The sequence below is a fragment of the Euprymna scolopes genome, chromosome 32 (genome assembly GCF_053919585.1).
Source record: "Euprymna scolopes isolate OS-2025 chromosome 32, ASM5391958v1, whole genome shotgun sequence".
In the NCBI taxonomy this organism is placed as follows: Eukaryota; Metazoa; Mollusca; class Cephalopoda; order Sepiida; family Sepiolidae; genus Euprymna; species Euprymna scolopes.
Genome location: NC_136513.1, coordinates 81054999 through 81074610, shown reverse-complemented (window position 1 = coordinate 81074610; position 19612 = coordinate 81054999).

The following is a 19612-nucleotide window of genomic DNA, read 5'->3' as shown; positions in this document are numbered from 1 at the left end:
ACATTTTAATCCATGTTCATCCAGGAAAAGTGCTGGGAAGGAGTAAAAATTGAATAAATAGTACGTGGAAGTGATCGGATTTTTATCTGTTTGCTGTTTCACGAATGCGCATGCGTAAATAGTTCACATTACAGATTACTAATGTTAAGAATAAGTCGTTTGGAAATGCTTCTTACAGAATATGTCAAGCTCGCCTTATGGCTATCGTACTTGACTCATTGTCTATAGGTTTTGGTTTCGATCTCAGCTCGAGTATTTTTTTTACTTACAAAAAGTCAACTGTTTAGAAAATAACATAATACTCACATTCAAGTGGCTCAGTTTTTTCTATTTTTTATTTATTTATTTTATATATTTATTTATTTATTTTGCTCTATTTTCTTTTAAAGGAATTTAACGTTACCTTTAATACCTACGGTATTTCTGTTTATAATAAATAAGAATTCTGCATTAACTAAACTATAATATATGTGCGTATTTTAAGATTGGGAAACGCCAGTCGGCTTTCTAGTACTCTTATAAAACTTCTTAACTGCGAAAGGTTTACTTAAGCCATGTTTTCAATGTGCTATATTTTTTCTCTGCCAGAAATAACGCCCTGGAAGCATGCGCAACTGCTATAGTTGATACGTCACTTACGCAAAAACAACGAATCCGTTGTTGCTCGCATTTGCTGCGATAATTATTTCTTTGTTCTGATCGTAGTGAGTTAATGCTAGATCTGATATCAGTTTTTTTTTCCGAATGAATCTTAGCATTTCTTTGACCAACCTTAATCTTTTCTGTAACAATTCATTCAATGGTGCCCTCAAGTTGCATACTTTCGCAATGTACATACTGTAATAGGTTACTAATCCAAAAAAAGAATGCGTGTAGCTTCATTTTACTGTATACGTGGCCATGTTCGTTATTACTTCAAATCTGTCAGGGTTGGTTTTTCAACGGTTCCTTTTCTTTTACTATGAAACTGGTTTGAGCTTGCCTTTCAATTCTAAATGCAAATTCAGTTTTCTTACAGCACTCTAGCCCTTTTAGTTTTTTTTTTTTATTTGATTTTCACAATTCCGTGGTTGATTTCCCCTTTTTCCTATTCCAATTTCTGCAGCACGTCTTCATCGACTTTTCTCACTGGTCGAATAACATAACGCAATCCATACAAAAAAAGAAATAATTTTACATCATTTTAACACTTATACTTTCGTTTTGTACATTTTATTTGTTAAAAAATATCTCAATTTTCATTTTTCCCCCTGATATGCCCCTGGCTATTCTATCGGTACGTTGTTCGACCTATTGTAATCCAAGTTACCTCGTCAGTTAGCGAAAAATCACTTCCGGCGTTCAATAAGAATATGACTTCTCGTCCATTTATTTCTACGTTTACGTATTTTCTTTTACTATAGTTATTTTTTTTTAGATGCAATTTCCAGATCTCTCTCCTTTCTTTCTTACATACTCTTGCGATATATCAACTCCGGTTACAAACATAACACGTTCCTATATATTATTTTCTTTTTAATAATATATAATACTATTCGGTACGGATCTGACATAGGAAACCAGATAAGAACAGAAAAAAAAATTGATTTATAAGATCACAGTATCTAACCTTTATCCCCCTTCGGGTCCCGTTGTGCAGTTGATAGAGGTGTTGAATCGCTATGTTTAAGTGAGCACTGTCAGAAGATAGCGGTTTCGATCCCATCCAAAACAGGCCAGAGGGTCAGTTGATCAAAACGTAGTGATACAGTCAGGAATTACTGAGGATACATTTAAGAGATTCAGAATTCTGATCCTGTCACGGTTAACCACCTCAAGAAGGCCTGGGGAATAGTTGGCCGATATATAGCGAAGCAACAACAACTATGAAGATGATAACAACAAATAAATAAATAAATAACAATTTCTGTTTGTTTTTTTTTAAATAGAGAAGACATTAGTTTTATGTTTGTTTCTTCTTGCATATTTTACAGTTATATATTATTTCTGATTGAACTTGTTCATTTAACCCGTTGCATCTGGACTATTTCTTTATTTTAAATAGCTGAACCTGTGGAAATTTCACAGCGGCATCTTTCATATGTAATATATTGTTGCTGGGCTTTTTTGCGGACGTTAAGCGTGAATGGAGACCCCGTGATATTATTGTAGCCCTTTTGTTAAAACTGTAAAAGTATTTATCAAAGTAATCCGGTTAATGAAGTATCAGAATATATCTGGTTATTACGGTTTATCACCAATATCCTTATACTGGTTTGTGACATATTACCATTGTATAGGCGCCCTACGCGGACGGAAACCGTACCATACCATTATACCATTTTAAGACATAATAGATACTACTCTTGGATTTTAGCCAGGAAACCGAGAAGATTATCTTAGTTTCACGTACGACCCAAAATAATGTGCAAAATTCAATTCTGTTGGCCCAAAATCATACACCAAATCTATATAGGTTCCTCAAAAGAACCCTTTCCGCCTTTTTCTTTTCTGTAACATTATTTGAGTATTCTGTGTTTTCTTTTGTGCCTAAATCTTTGCAATAACACTGATTTTTTCTTAATCCGTAAATCATCTCTGTTTTTGAACAGTAATGCAGTCTTTATATCTACTCACTATATATGTTAAGTAAAAGTGACATAATTTTAAAGCTATATTTATCAATTTTAACTTTAATATCAATGAATATATTTATATATTACTACTACTACTGGTTCAGTATTTTCTATATTTTTTCTTTATTTATGCATATTAATATTCTTACTCGCCTATTATCTTGTTGCTGAGAATGTATGCGCCATTAAATATATTTTCACACATTGCATCAGTATATTGTGGCATCGAATAACTTCCCTGTGACAACTCAGTATGCTGACAGTTTGAGTTTTGTTGACTTGATAACACGTCGCAGCATTTTTCTTACCCTTCTCATTTTGTTGCTGTCGTTTTCCTTTTTTGTTATTTTGCTAACGGCAGTCATCATTATAACTATATTATAATTGATGTCTGTTTTTACTAATTGACATGTGTTCCGAAGTTTTCTTTTTAAAATCTGTTAGCCTAAACTAACGTTGGCCAGATCTTTAAATCCATCTACATCAACTATTCTACATTTACTCGCCCATTCATTCATTATGTATGAATTAGAGTATTCTGTTGTTGGCATTGGTTTCCCAGATATGTTTCTAATTTAAATACTTTTTTAAAAAGACATCGGCTACTTATGGGAGAAAACACGTGAAAGTTCCCAACATCCTAAGTGAAAGTATTTCTTTGAGGCAAAGTAAATTCAAACTTGGAACCTAAGGTTCGTGTTGTTAATCACAAAGCCGTCGTTACCTCACATATAGTAGATACTAAGCGAAGCACTGTCATCCAGTCTTTTATTATTCTCAGTGCTATTGAAGCTTTCCAAACGACATGCGGATAAAAGGTACAAACACAAATCGGAGACAGTATTGGAAAACGAGAATCACAAAATCCTTTGGAATATTAAGATACAAACAGATAAGCTCATCCAAGCAAAAAGGCTTGATGCCAAAATAATTAAGGGAAAAAATGTCAAGTTGTAGATTTTGCCGTTGCATCAGACAATAGAATAAAAATGAAAGAGACCGAAACACGAAACAAATACGCAGAACTTTCCAGAGAACCGAAAGGAATATAGAACATGAAAAAAAATCAATATAATATCAATAATTTCAGGAGCATAAGGAGCAATCCCAAAACGTTAGAAAAATACTTAGAGGAACACCACATTGAACCAAGGTCATTTTTAATCTTGGTATTTGTTGGACCGTTTTTAAAAATTGACTTCCAGCCTAATCTATTTTTGTCCAGTATTTTTTTTATTTATCCTTCATTTTCTCAGGCACAACCTTATCGCTCTCATGTTTTCTTTTCTTGGCCTGCTCTTGCCAACTGTCTTTGCTACCTACACAGTTCAAACGATCTCAAAATTACTTTATTTCTTAAATATTTATAAGACACAGGGTGGGGGGATATGAAGTCAGTCCCAGAAACGGCGGAGGCAGTTTATGATCTCAAATGTCCTTTATTTCATATCTATTTATAAGAGAAGGGTGTGATATGGTGTCAGTCCCGATAATGGCTGAAGCAGTTTACGATCTCAAAGTTTCTTTATTTCATATCTATTTTTAACAGAGATGGGGTGATATGGAATCAGTTCCGGAAATGGTTGTAGAACTTTACGATATCATACTTACTTTATTTCATATATATTTTTAAGACAGGGTGGGAAGGGAAAACTGGCAAACGGAATACCTTACTATTCTGTACTTTCACCTAACAATTTAATAAATAAAAACTGAAATATGGAATCTCATCAGCAGTACAAGTATCATTGTCAAGACCATCACTGTTGGTTATATACCCGTTTCACATGCTGAATGCGTTCGCTTTAAGACATTTACTTCCAAACAAACCTCCTCTGACCAGTTATCATGTATTTTTTTACCCATAAATTTATGTTTGTTACTTTCGCCCGTGTTTTGATCTGCCGTACCTTTCTAACTGATCCTGTATAAGGTTTGTGGTTTGTGTTATTCCATCGGTTCTTGACACAGCTGAGCTGGAGCTCCATTTCACCTATGCTGTCCTACTTCATACAGAGGTCCAGTCCACTAGAAGATTGAGCTTGAGACTAGAGTAGCCTGGTGTTGGTGGCTGGTCAGGTATTTTTTCCAGCCAGATGCCTAGTTTGTTTGTTTTTTTAAACTGTCGGGGGACACTCTCCTACTATTTTTATTGCGTCTCGAGAACAGTTGAATGTCCTTGTACCATGGTAGGTTAAGCCGTGGTGAATGAGGAACTTGATCCTCTGTGTAGTCACAGGTGTGTTTCTTATATAGCACAGCCTTCCTCGTCGCTGGTGGGTTCTTTCTAATGGTGTTATGTTTGGGACCCTTCCTACCAAGATTTTCCATATATAGATGATAATATATCGTTCTCTTCGGCGTTGTAGTGAATACAGTTGCAACTTTTTTAGCCTCTCCCAGATATTTATTTGGACTACTCGACATTTTTTCTAGTGAAAACATTAATTCACTCTGGGGTGCTTCTGTTTTACAGGTCTCTGTTACTACTGTTGTTACATGAAAAGGTTGTCCCCTTCTCATGTAAGTAAGAAGACATACGAGATAAGTGAAGATAATATAAGAAAACGGCTAGAATCGAGTGTTAAAGATAATGGAAAATGGAATGTTAGGATTTCAGTCCATTGTTAATTCTATTGGAATAGCTAATTAATATTAATCTAAAAAAAGGAGTCGATTGTCCATTTTTTTCAAAATCTGGATATTAAATATGTCAGTTAAAAGAATGGACAATGCGAATTAAAAATATTTTCAAAAATAGGATAAATATTAAACAAGTAGTATTGAGGATTCTTTGTTTGCCAAAAGTGTGTTGGACAGACATGTGTAGAAAACGTGATATAGTCACGTTGGTCGACAGTACACTTCTGACGTCATAAACAAAGGAGATTTCTCGATATATAGAAGCTGTGGTTTCGAAATTAAGAAGTTGATGACAAAGAGTCAGTTAGGAGAGATCAAGAAATCAAAGTTTTAATTCCCGACATCACCGATCGGTCGATTGAATAATAAAGGAACTATCTATGTTTGTAAATGTTTGACTTGTGTCGTTATTTCTTACAACAGAAAAGGTAAATTTCTTTATCATCATCTTATAATGAACTTTGTCTAACCCCTTCCAAGTAATGTGCCTTCGCCATCATCAATAATTCATCTCCCCTCCCCTAATATGTGTTATAAGAACTGTTTTATCATATCTCCCAGTCAGTATTAATATGTGTTAACAAGAATCATCCCAGTTCGATTTTAATGAGTATCATCGTCATCTGTTCCGCGTTCTGGGTCCCCATTAATGTGTCCCCAGTGTGTACTCCTATGCAACAGAATTCCCATGTTCTACAAATTTTACACGGTGGTCAACCCTCGTAGATTAAGAACAGCACTAACTTATTTGAGATGTTTTTCCTTCACATTATACCTACACACACATAACCCTAACTCTTCTATATAAGTAAAACAGTAGCCGTATGTGTGTGCATATATCTATTAGGTAAACTCTTATACTATTGGACACATACCACTGAAATTCCCAGGAAATATCATCCATGCACCAAGGGTGGTTTATAGCAAATAATATTTTTGCTTACGTGCATGTATATCGCATACAGACATCGGCAAATTTATATGTAAAATGTTCATTAACGACTAGCCGACATTTTCGTTTTTTATGCGCATGCGCACATTCGCTTTATTCCTTCAATTTTTATTTTTTTTTACTTAATACAGAAAACAACATTAGGCTGAAACGATCGATTTTTTTTTATTTAAATTCTAACTGATGACACCAACTCATTTTTTTATGTCTTTGTATTTTAAAAAAAATGTATGCAGTCGTAGGTAAATTTTACTCGCGGTTTCGAATCTGTGAATACGCAAAAAAAAACTTTTTTACGATCCCATATTTACTTTATTTCATCCATATTTTAAATATAGAGAGGGAGAGAATGACACGCGGAATACGAACCATTCTGAAATAATGAGGTTATTATTTATAAAGCCATTCTTATTATGTGGAGGGGAAGGTATTATTTTAACTATTCTGTACTTTCACCTGACAATTTATTAAATAAGAAACTGATATGTATTATCTCTATTTTTGTTTAGTATTAGTTAACATTTCTCAATGCGTTTCTCAATCCAATTTCTTGATTAATCTACTGTAAAGCAAATGTTGCCTATAAATTAAGTGCACTTTTAAATATTTAATTTTGAGTAGCATGAATTTTAAATAAGGTGCTTCTACTGTGTAGTACCCATACATTTTCCAGAAGTGACGTCATTTGTCCAAAAACCATAGTGCTCATAATGGTGGTGGGGGGAACAAACACGATTACGTTGCTTTTAAAAGTACTCTGGAGGCCGCAAGGGATTAACAAACGTTCTTTTTTTTAGGTGAGGTTGGGGTATGGTGAATTAGTGCCTGTTCATTGTCCCAAGGATTACCACCACTTTTCTGTTTATGAAGAGGGGGCCAGTATATGATGTCGCTGAAATGTTGCATTAGAACAGATACTATACTTTGATCTTAGCAAAAAGGCTAGGTAAGCGTAATATAGTTTTCTATCATGCATTATCTCCTCCTTAAAAATACTAAATAGCTGACACAGTATATATTTTAAGAGGGGAGGAGGGAATATCGAGTAAATCCCGGAAATGGCTGAAGCAGTTTATGATCTCATGAATACTTTATTTCATATATAGTTTTAAAGGAAGTGGGGATACGTAGTCAGGCCCGGAAAGGGCTGCAGCAGTTTACGATCTCAAAAGATTACTTTATTTCACATGTATTTTTAACAGTGAGGAGAGGGGATATTGTGTCAGTCAAGGAAATTGTTGAAACAGTTTACGATCTAAAAATTATTTTATTTCATATATATTTATAAGAGACGGGGGGGGATATGAAGTCAGTCCCGAAATGGCGGAGGCAGTTCATGATCTCAAATTTCCTTTATTTCATATCTACTTTAAGAGAAGTCCCCTCCTATATGGAGTAAGTCCTAGAAATGTCTGAAGCAGTTTACGATCTCAAAGTTTCTTTATTTCATATCTATTTTTAAGAGAGATTAGTTAATATGGAATCACTCGCGGAAATGGTTGTAGAACTTTACGATCTCATACTTACTTTATTTCAAATATATTTTTAAGACGGGATGGGGAGGGAAAACTGATATAGGTATTATCTAACTATTCTGTACGTTCACCTAACAATTTAATAAATAAAAACTGGCATATGGAATACGGATCGTGCTGAAATAATGGCGTTATAATTTAGAAAGCCATACTTGATATAGAGAGAGGAGGGTATTTTTGTAAAATATTCTGTACTTTCACCTAACAATTTAATAATTAAAAAACTGACATGTGGAATACAGACCATGCTAAAATATTAACATTATTATTTAGAAATCAATTCTTAACATGGAGAAGGGAGGTATTTTTTAACTATTTTGTACTTTCACCTAACAATTTATTTAAATAAGAAACTGTCATAAAGAATACGGAATGTGCTGAAATAATAATGTTATTGTTTAGAAACCCATTCTTAATATAGGGAGGGTATGATTTTTAACCAATCTGTACTTTCATCTAACGATTTAATAATTAAAAGCTGACATATAGAATACGGACAGTACTTAAATGATTACATTAATGTTTAAAAAGTCATTCTTAATATGGAGAGAGGAAAGTATTTTTAAACTATTCTGTATTTTCACCTAACAATTTATGAAATATAAAACTGACATACGGTATACGGATCGTTGCTGAAATAATATTTACATATTTATTTGGAAAACCTGCTGAGTCCTATTCTAGGAATTATATAATTTCGCTTAAAATTATAGTTTCGATGGTAGCTGTAGTAGGTAAAGAAATACAGTAATGACAAATTTTTCTGTTGAAGCAAACGTTGCCTAATCACTACCCAAGACAATGTATTTATGTATTTATTTGGAGATTCTAATAATTTTTCTTCTAATAGTGAATTCATTTTGCTTAAAATCATATTATACTAACTAGCTCTACCGACGTATTGAGCACTTTTGAAGTAAATACTTAAAGTTTACGCATACATCTATACTTTCGTATATTAATTTTATGTGAGTAAATGAAGTAGTTATATATATATATATATATATATATATATATATATATATATATATATATATATATATATATACATTACCTATCAGAGGGTAAGAAAATTATTTAATATATGTGTTGTACATTATCCGTCCTAGTAATTGTAAAATTGTTTAATATTGTTAATTGCTGTTAATCACATGTCCTAGGAAAGTTAAAATTATTTCATACATAATTTGTGTAATTCACGTCCTAAGTTAGGTAAAATATTCTTTTGTTCAAGATTGCAAATGATATATAGGCATAAAAATTCCTCTTACTTAGGAATAACTGATATGTTCAAAGTCAACTTCATTTTTCTCATTGTTTTTTACGGTCCTCAGCAACACCGGGTGTGCCTGCTAGTATTTCAATATAGGAAGAAATAGCAATCTTGAAACACTCTATACCTCTATCTTTATTCATCGTTATTTCCCGTCCAGAGTGATTCAGAAAATAACGAACTATCAGACGTTCTTATTCACCATTTTTCTTCATAAATTAAAAAAAAAAGATACATCATTTATCAGGATTTATCAGGCAAAGACGTATTACCAAAGACGACGTCTAAACTACTCTTGGTCGTGATTGTGCAAATTACGCACTAAAAAAAGGAGCTAGGAGGCCAATGCGGCCCGTAATACGACATGATGAGAAATAAATTAGACCGGAAGTAGTCCACAAATATCTATCATCCTATAAATTTGAGCTTTTTTTTTTGTATTGATATTCATATTAAAAACCTTTTTTCTATTTGTTTAGAAAGAAAATACAACTTTCTTATATATGGGTTGTGGAATTGCATTCATCTGCAAAAAATCTAGCTAATTTGCATATTCTTTAAAACTTTCATTTTAATTCATTCCTTATTTGTTTTTTTTTTGGGGGGGGGTCATGGACTATCTTTATTTTACGTGTAATTATATTCATACAGATATTCTACATGATTTATACTTGCGTAATATTTGCATAAAACAGTTATAGTAAACACAAACTTATTTCTATATACATCTATGTATGCGTATATGTATTTGTTTAAAACATTTGTTTCCACCAAACTCTTTCGTCAGTTTTTGTATTCAAACCCATGCGGAGCTTTATATTTGGTTTTAGCCAGGGAAAATTTGTAGAAAAGTGTGAAAATTATAAATGGAATTTGCCAGATTATGGTCGAGCGACGTCATTACGAGTACGCATGCTTAAGGTAATAGCTATTGGTTCTTGTTTTAATTTTTAACCTTCTAGCAAACATGTCTTTATAGATCAGACATTAACGTCAAAGGAAAAAATAAATTGTTGGCTAAACGTTTTGGTTTCGATTCTTGGTTGTGGTGCACGAGTCGTTTTTTTTTTTAACTTTTTACATCATTACTATATATTCGGTCCAATATCATGTAATAAATACGAAATCCGCATTAATTAAAATATCATGTTTAAGCGTATTTTAGAACCGGGCAATGCCGGTAGGCCTGCTAGTCTAATAATAAATACGTCAACTATGATCAGCCTTATGTAATTAGCAGTTTTATTCTTTATGTCGTCCGCACTTGGGATTGAACCTTCACCCCTCCCCTAAATAATGTCACTTAGAACCTGTGGCCTAATGGATAAAGTATATGCAAATTCGGTTCTAAGTAACACTCTATTGAAGGTTGAAGTTTCAGTCCTCAGTGTGGGCGATATCAAGAATAAAATTGCGAATTACTTTAGACTTCCAAACGGTTATGCCCACCGTGAAAAATATCATGTTTAAGCGTTATGTTCAAAATTCCGCACACGTTCTTGAATTCGACAGAAAGATTCTGAGATCCGACTGAACTGATCGGAGAATAGTTCAACCGAAACGCTGTTAAAATATGGCTTAAGATGAGAACAGTAGTCCGATAATCCTAATAATACAGATTATTAATCCTTTTCTAAAAAAAAAACATCAACATAAATCAAAATATTGATCTATCTACAATTATAAAAAAGAAATATGTATGTGTACATTATGTGTGAGTTCCCTATGGACTTAAAAACGCCTGGGCCAGTATTTTCTTAAGTTTTATACGAAGGTACTTTATGTGTCTAGGAGTGTTCTCGTGCAGATTTTGTTTGGGAATGCGTCCATTAAGTCTCGAAAATCGATAATCGAAAAGATCCGATTAAAGAATACATTTCGATTTCAACCAAAGTTAACACTTTTTTACAACCAAACATTGCAAGTGCATTTGAGAAGTTTTTTCACTGCACAATCAGAAAAAATATAGAATCAACTGTAGATTCTTTTATAAGGCATTCTCGAGTTCAAAATGAATGTTTCTTTTTAGAGCACAATTGAACCATGATACTTGACTTTCGTATGTTTAACTTTAATTCAAGTCATTATGTAAAAATAATTTCATAAAATTAACTGTTAGTTCTTGGATAAGACAGGGGCGCTTTTGAAATGAATGTTTCTGTTTAGTGTACAATTGAACCATGATACTTGACGTTTGCATTTTAAACTCCAAATGTATAACGTAAACTAGGTCATCCTAAGTTTGGTTGACTTTGCAGTTACTGACACTGCAGGGCGGCATGTGAAGTTTCCTCCCGGTACAAGGATAGTAGGCAATCAATCGATTTGATTTTTTTTAATGGTCGATTTCACCGATTTCGATGAAAAAGTATGGCTGGGTGGAAAATTTGTTGATCCGCATTCAATCCCGGACAACGTCGGTCATCCCTGTAAGTAATTTAATAAAATAAAAATGCATTCAGATTCACTTTTTTTTTCAAATAGGAAAAGAGATAAATAAACATAAAAACAAATTATCGTCGAAACAGAGTGTGTTTATCCGTTTTTAACTCTCTACCCAAATTTAATGAAAGCATCTGATAGGTTGTAAGAGAAATGGATATCTGTCTTCGGAGATTTCAAGAATTGACTTTCTTATCAGTTCAAACATTAAGATATCTCAACTCTAATCCATTCATGTAGTCTCTTTGTATGCGTCAAGGGATCCCGGAAGTGAACATTTTTAATCTGGATGAAAATCTTTGATTAAAGATTTTTTTTTTTGCCTCGTTACGTCTATGTTGTCCATTCTTTATCTACGTTTAGGTTTATCTCGGTCGCTTTCTTTTTCTAACTTTGAACGAAGAATCAAAAGTTGGCGGTTTTTTGTCACTTTTTTTCTTTGCCTTATCTGCCTATTTATCACTTTTTAATTACTCTTTCTCTTTTCCTCTTTCCTGACTTGGCGCTTTTGGTCTTATTTTTACTCCACTTCTTAGTCTTTATCTCCCCTCATATGGATATTCCCTTCCTTTCTATCCATTAATATACCCTTCTCTCCCTTTCTCTCTATCTCTCTCTCTCTCTCTCTATCTATCTATCTCTCTATCTCTCTCTCTCTACTTATGCTTACCTCTCCTACCCTCTCTATCTCCCTTTCTCTCTCTCTTCCATTATCTCAGTCTTGAGGAAGACTCAGAGGTTAGCGTTTTTGGTCGCTTTTGACTCCTTTCCCTGTATCTATTTATTTTTCTAACTTTCTTTTTGTCCCCTGCCTCACTTTTTCTATTAATCTTTCTCGGCCTCTATCTTTCTTCCTTTGTCGGAAGTATCTTAACTTTGCGCTTTAAGTCAACTTTTATTCCAATTTTCTGTCTCTATCTCCTCATGGTCCTGGATATGACCTTAAACTATATCCGATGGTGAGGCCCCAGCTTGTGGGATTTGGGGAGTGTGGCGCTACCCTTTAATCGCCATTGCTCCAAGGTCCACTCCGACCCGGAGTAGTAGTACCTGTTGGGGTCCCAACTATGGGTTAAATAGAAACCGACTTGCAAAAAACAAATATATTCTATTAAAAAAAATTTCTTCAAAATCACCGGATTCAGCATTAAATAACCTGGAAAGGGTTGATATGCCGTAAAATAAAAACAACCAACCTCCTTGCATATGCCAGTCACTCCCTATCTATCACCAATCTATCGCTCTTTCTTTCTCTCTCTCTCTCTCTCTCTCTCTCTCTCTCTCTTATTACCTTTATCTATATTTATTTCCCCTCTAATCTCTTTTTTTTTCGCTCTATCACTATATCTCTTCCTTTACCCTGCAGAAGAAATTAGTTTAACTCTTAGTTTCTTTGTTTATGATATCATGAAAAAAAAAAACTCCATGATAGTTAGTTATGTGAAGCTAACAATAAATATATTACATTTTTTCGATACGCTACAAAATCATGACGAACCATACGAAAGAAATCGTTCTAAGTTATGGTGGTTTTACAGTTAACGACAACTAAAATTAAATTGAAGAATTAATTACACATCGCATTGTTCTTTGAATCCAACGCACTCATACGCATCACACTTGTACATAATAATTAACCGTATTAAAATATGCTAGATATCCAGCGTAAATGAAGACGCCTTGATATTATTGTAGCTCTTTTGTTAAAGCTGCAAAAGTATTTTTCTAAGCCAGCAGGTGTAGCCCGGTCGTAAAATACGCTAAATGTAATATTTTAATTTATGCAACTTTCATATATATTACTACAGAGTTAATTTTCTATCGATTCTCATATATTGTATAGTTGTGATTTAAAAAAATAAAAAATATATGTCCATATGACTTGGTTGCTTCAACATTAATCTGAACCGAAACCTAAACTTATGAAGAATTCTTGGTAAAATTATTTATAAAGAAATAGATGGCTTGAATGCCATCAGCTATAAGCGAAACCGAAACCAAAAGTTGTGAAAAATTCGTATTAATATACAGACGATTCATTTCTGCTAAAATTATACATCTAAATATACGATTTTTTTTCTTTTATTTCTGTAGATCTTACATTTCTTGAATAAGAATAACCCTTCTTGATCGAAACGTTTTTTTTTTTCTGTATTACCGGCTTCGGTGGTCTTGTTTTTCTTTCGTGGATAATCAGGTTCGATAATTAAAGTAATTATTTTCCCCCGAGTTCAGATACAAATTCGTGTAACATGCAATAGATTGGGCATTTGGGAAGTGATATACAAATTACGATTAGCGTATGAAGCGATGCTCTTTGTGTTAACAAATTGAGCTTAGGTATTTGGACAATGTCAAAACATTGTTAATTGACTGCCCGCATATTAGCAGCCGTATAGCGCAACTGTTAGAAGCTCCGACTGTCGTTTCGATCCTGGCTTGAGGTAGTTGCTTGTATAGCCGCACTGATGAGCTGTGAAACAGCGAAACAATACTGTATGTGGATGACTATATATACCGCAAACAAGAGAAATATCAAATGAGACGTATGGAGCTACTTTATGTAAGGCAACATACCTACAGGAAATAATAATTGGAGCAGCGAAATATCTGTTCACATCACACTTATTTCTGAATATTAGTGTATTTTTGGAAACAGAATACAGGAAAGAAAATTTATATACTAGCATATTTAGGAAAGAGACTTATCAAGTTAAAGGTTCTCCAGCACGGGGGACTACAGTATTTTCCTAATTGTCAGATTAGCCGCAGTTATTTACAATGTACATTCAGAGTACATACTGCAAAAGGTTACTTCTGCAGTTTAAAGCCCTTTTTCCGTGATTCTCGCTCGGGAGACGACGGAAACCGCCGGAGTATGCCGAGTCAATGGAAGTCAATACAGTAGAACCTCCGGGATACAGTGGCTCCAGAATACGTTTTTTTTTATATTACGATGTGGAATACAGTGTTTTTCCGGCGCTTAGTTACGGTATTTGCCCCGCCTTACGGTGTTATTTATAATGTAATTTGATTATATACATATGTATTATGTACTGTACTGTATTTTGTTACTAATTTTTAATGCTGTTTCCCGGGATTACTGTAAAAAAGTACGAACAAAAATAGAAGGAAAATATAAGAGCTTACCGTAATAATTCCATATATATTTTATTCATACATATACTTTACTGTTTTATTTACTTTTATGGCAACTTATGTTTTTTTGGGGAGGGGGGGGGGTAATAATTTTTTTTTTTTTATTAGTGAACAAATATACTTTTTGTTTTGTTTGTGTATGGAAAGTTATTTTGGTATTTTTTACGACCCCAATGTAGTATAAACACCCTAGCTACCCCATCTTTAGAACGGTTTTCGCGGTTAGGAGTGTTTAATCCGAAAGCCGTTCTTAACATTAGAAGATTGAGGGTGTTTATTCCGAAAGCTGTTCTTAACATGGGGAGATTGGAAATGTTTATCCCGAACGCCGTTTTTAACATCGGGATGTTTGAGGGTGTTTATACTGGAATTATTTATTTTTCTTCCTTGTCATATGACTTGCTGCGTGAAGAAACACAATGATACTTTGCCCTTTCTTTCTTTTCATTTTAAACTTTTTTCTTTTCCTTCTTTTTTCCCCCCAATTTTTACCGTCTGCTGGCTCGCGTCTCTTATTGCTCATTCGGTGTAATCCGGCGGTTTCCGTCGTTCGCTGGGCGTTGCCGAGCGTTGCCGAGCGAGACTCACGCAAAAACGGGCTTTAAATTGCATATTTGTACAACATACACAGAGATATAACACTGCAGCGATTGGAAATTGGCTGTAAGCGACCTATTAAATTGAGTTCACCGGCTCGTGTCTAGCAACAATATTTCATGCCTAGGTAAATGATAATTTTGTAGAAAAAAGCGATAACGGCAGGTGTGTGTGTGTGTGTGTGTGTGTGTGTGTGTGTGTGTGTGTGTGTTTTATTTTCAACGTTGTAGAGGGGGACGACATTCTTTGCAGAAGCCTTGATAAACGTTACTCGAACCGAACGGTGGCCTAAAGAACATATTCACGCATAATATGATCATACATATTTAGCACTAGGAGGGAGACTCGACCTTGCCTGGGATTTAATGAGGAGCAGCGAATGTTCTAAAAATCCAATACTTTTATTGTCATAGAAATCTGTAAAATAATCCATTTTTTGTTTTAACCAAATCGATTGATTGCTTTATTCGGAGGTCCACCGCGGTGCACCGGGATTAAGGTTCATATGCCTCCCCCGAGTTATATAATATACTGAAGTCTACATTGCACTGTAAAAAACCTACTGTTGATTTTATGAAATTATTTTTACATAATACTTTAATTAAAATCTAAGATTCAAATGTCAAGTATCATGGTTCGATTGTGTTCTAAACTTAAAGAGTAACCGTTAATTAATGACAGCCGGTGTCTACGTATTCAAAATAGAGACATGTTAGTAGGAAAATCTAATATCGCTATTACGTTATACCATTTTTCCCCACTGGAGTTACTTGGGATGTTACGTTTCTTAAATAACATGGTACAACAATAACAAATAAAAATTTGCTAGTATGAAGCAAACATTGATTTGTCCGCCTTAATGCTGTTGAAAAACCAACAGCATAACTTTATATATCATTATGTAAAATGACAGTGTACTATAATAATAATTATGTTAAATAATTTATAATTTGAAAATTGAACAATATAACTTCATATATTTAATAACATAATACAAAAAATTAAAATTAGCTAGTCAGAAACAAAGTTTTATTTGTCAGCTTAAATGTTACTTTTGTTTGACTTTGAAAATCCGACAATATAACTTTATATGTTTAATACCAAGGTACAACAATAACAAATTAAAATTGGCTACTGAGAACGAAACTTTGATTTGTCAGCTAAAATTCTATTTTGGTCTGACTTTGTAAAGCTGACAATAAAACTTTATATGTTTAATAACAGGATGCAATAAAAACAAAAATAAATTGGCAAATCAGAAACAAAGTTTGAAATGTCAACTGTAATGCTATTTATGTCTGAATTTGAAAATTCAACAGGATAACTTAATATGTTAAATAGCATTGTAGAACAATAAAAATTAATATTGGCTAATCAGAAGAGAAGTTCGATTGTCAACTTAAATGTAATTTGCGTCTGACTTTGAAAATATGAGAATATAACTTTAAATAAATAGCAGGATTCAAAAATAACGATTGAAAACTAGCTAGTCCAAAGCAAAGTTTTATTAGTCAACTTAAATGCCATTTGGGTCTGAATTGGAAGAAAATCCGACAAGATAACTTTATATGTTAAATATTCATTGATGGTGTAAAATAAACTATATTCGTTTTGCTATATGATATATGTGTTTGCTTTTTGACAAGATGTAATATACCTGTATATTTTGGTGTGATATATGAGATATCTGTTAGCTTTGAGATTAACTATACAGTATGTGTATGCTTTTTGGCATTATAGTTTGTGAATAAATCCTTATTTGGTCGCATTTACGTTTTTTATATTACTTCGCATTTTTCTCGTTTTAAAAGCTGAACTTGCTGCATGGGATGACAATTTTTCCGCATGGCTAGTGAAAGAAAGATAAGAATGGTAAAACTGAGTGGTTTCTATAGAAACAAAAACGAAATAAATATTGCCGACTTGGAAGTATGGTTATACTGCATTGTTTCTTATATATAACTAGACTGGGTGCCTGGCGTTGCCCGGGTGTGTGTAAGGAGGTTGGTTGAGCAAACAAAGCCCTAAAAAAGAAAATTAATTAAAACAACTCAAAATAGCAGCGAGTACCCGTGCGAGCGCAAAAAAAATTAGAAGTTTGTAGGCTCGGACAACGCGCAAAAGGAAACGGAGGTGAAAAAAGCAAACGGTCTTATCGATGCGCCCGCCGCGATTGTGACGTCACGCGCGTTCGAAATAACCTGTTTTCTGCGACGTCATTCACGCAAGGCTTGCAAAAAATGTCGACGAAAGAACTTACCTCTTCTTGTAAATAACGGCCCAGTTGACGGTAAAAGAATGAATGTTTTGGGCCAATTTTTGGATATTATTTGGTCGAGAGACTGAGCTTCCAAACGATATTTTGTCAATGTTGGTCGCCCGTGTGGAAAGTTCTAGCGAAACATACAAACATACATGCACATAAACAGACGTTTGAGATGTATATAATAGATTTATACTTTTGAAGGAAATGTACGAGCAGGATAGCTTTCTTTTTTACACGAATAACACGTGTTAACATTCGTTTTTGGGGACATATACAAATATTTATACATTTGATCGGTTTATGGAGGTGAGTAGAAAAATGTGACCTGCTTGATCATTCATTGAATCCAGGTTTGGTTGTTTACATCAAGTAAAAAAATTAAAACTAGGTTCGCTATATATCACTCATGCTTTCTTTCTTTTTGGTTTTCTCTCTCTCTCTCTCTCTCTCTCTCTCTCTCTCTCTCTGCCAGGCTCCCTCTTTACTTCTTTTTCCACTTTTCTCCTTCTAAAACTCTTTCTATCTATCCTTTTTTTTCTTTCAATCTATGTATTAAATAGTATTGTCATTAGGGTATTTTCTATTCTTTAAAATTGAAAATTTTAATTAACTATTTATTTTTTAATAAAATTTCCCTTTATTATTTACTAACGGGAGTACCCAGTGTTGCCCGGGTGTTTAAAGGTATGTGTGGTGGGGAGGAGGAGGGGGGGAAATCAAACAAAGCGAAGTAATAACCCTGTTTAAATATTATTTTAAAAAATGTTAAAACTTCTAAAAATCGGGGAAAAAACAATTAAAACATCGAACGTGATGCAATAAATACAGTCCGGCGGTGCTCGGGTATTTGAAAACAAAAAGGTTTGGGGAAGGGAGGTATGCTCGAACCCGAATCCTTGAGGCGAAAGTGAAAAAAAAAAAGCGTGATGACTTAACTAAAAAGAGAATCATGTCAAACATCAATTCCGCAGTCAAGTTTGTTTTGATTTTGTTTCGCCAAGATGTTGGGTTGAAAACCAGTTCCCCATAACAAATGGGGGTGTCCAAATGAAAGCAATTGTCTGATATAACGGTTTCCACCGCATTGATCAAAAGCTGATTGATTTCTAGATGTTCCGGCGCGAAAGCCGAAAACACACACCGTTTCAATTTAGTTTCACTTTATTTATACTAACAAGCCGAACAAACAGGTGGCACAGCGAAATAGCGCGAATCTTATAAAGTCGATGTAAATAAATCTAGACGCGACGGGCGTTTGCAAATTCTAGATATTATGATTTCGACGGTATATAAAAAGTTTTAAAACATAGTAAACCCCTGAGAAGCCCGGCGAAAAAAGCCTTTGCCAAACACATTTTGCCTTTTATATATATAGATGAACAGAATAGAGAGGGAACGGAAAGGAAAAAGACATGGAAACTGGAGTAATATACGTTATATAAAATAACACTTGAACTTAACGTTATGTAACATGGGTTTCTGTTGATGACGATAATGATCACAATGACGACGACGATGACGATGATAGTGATGATGATGATAATGATGATGATAACATTGATAATGATGATAATGATGATAATTATAATGATGATGATAATGTTGACGATGATGATTATGATGATTATTATTATGACGCTGCTGCTGCTGATGATGATGATGATAACATTAATAATGATGATAATGATGATAATTATAATGATGATGCTGATTATGATGCTGCTTCTGCTGCTGATGATAACATTAACAATGATGATAATGACGATAATTATAATGATGATGATCATCATGATGATGATGACGATGACGATGATGATGATGATGATGACGACGATGACGACGATGATGCCGGTGGTGGTGATGATGATGATGATGATGATGATGATGATGATGATGATGATGATGATGATAATGATGATGATAATGTTGACGATGATGATTATGATGATTATTATTATGACGCTGCTGGTGTTGATGATGATGATGATGATGATGATAACATTAATAATGATGATAATGATGATAATTATAATGATGATGCTGATGATGACGATAACATTAACAATGATGATAATTATAATGATGATGCTGATTATGATGCTACTGATGATGATACCATTAACAATGATG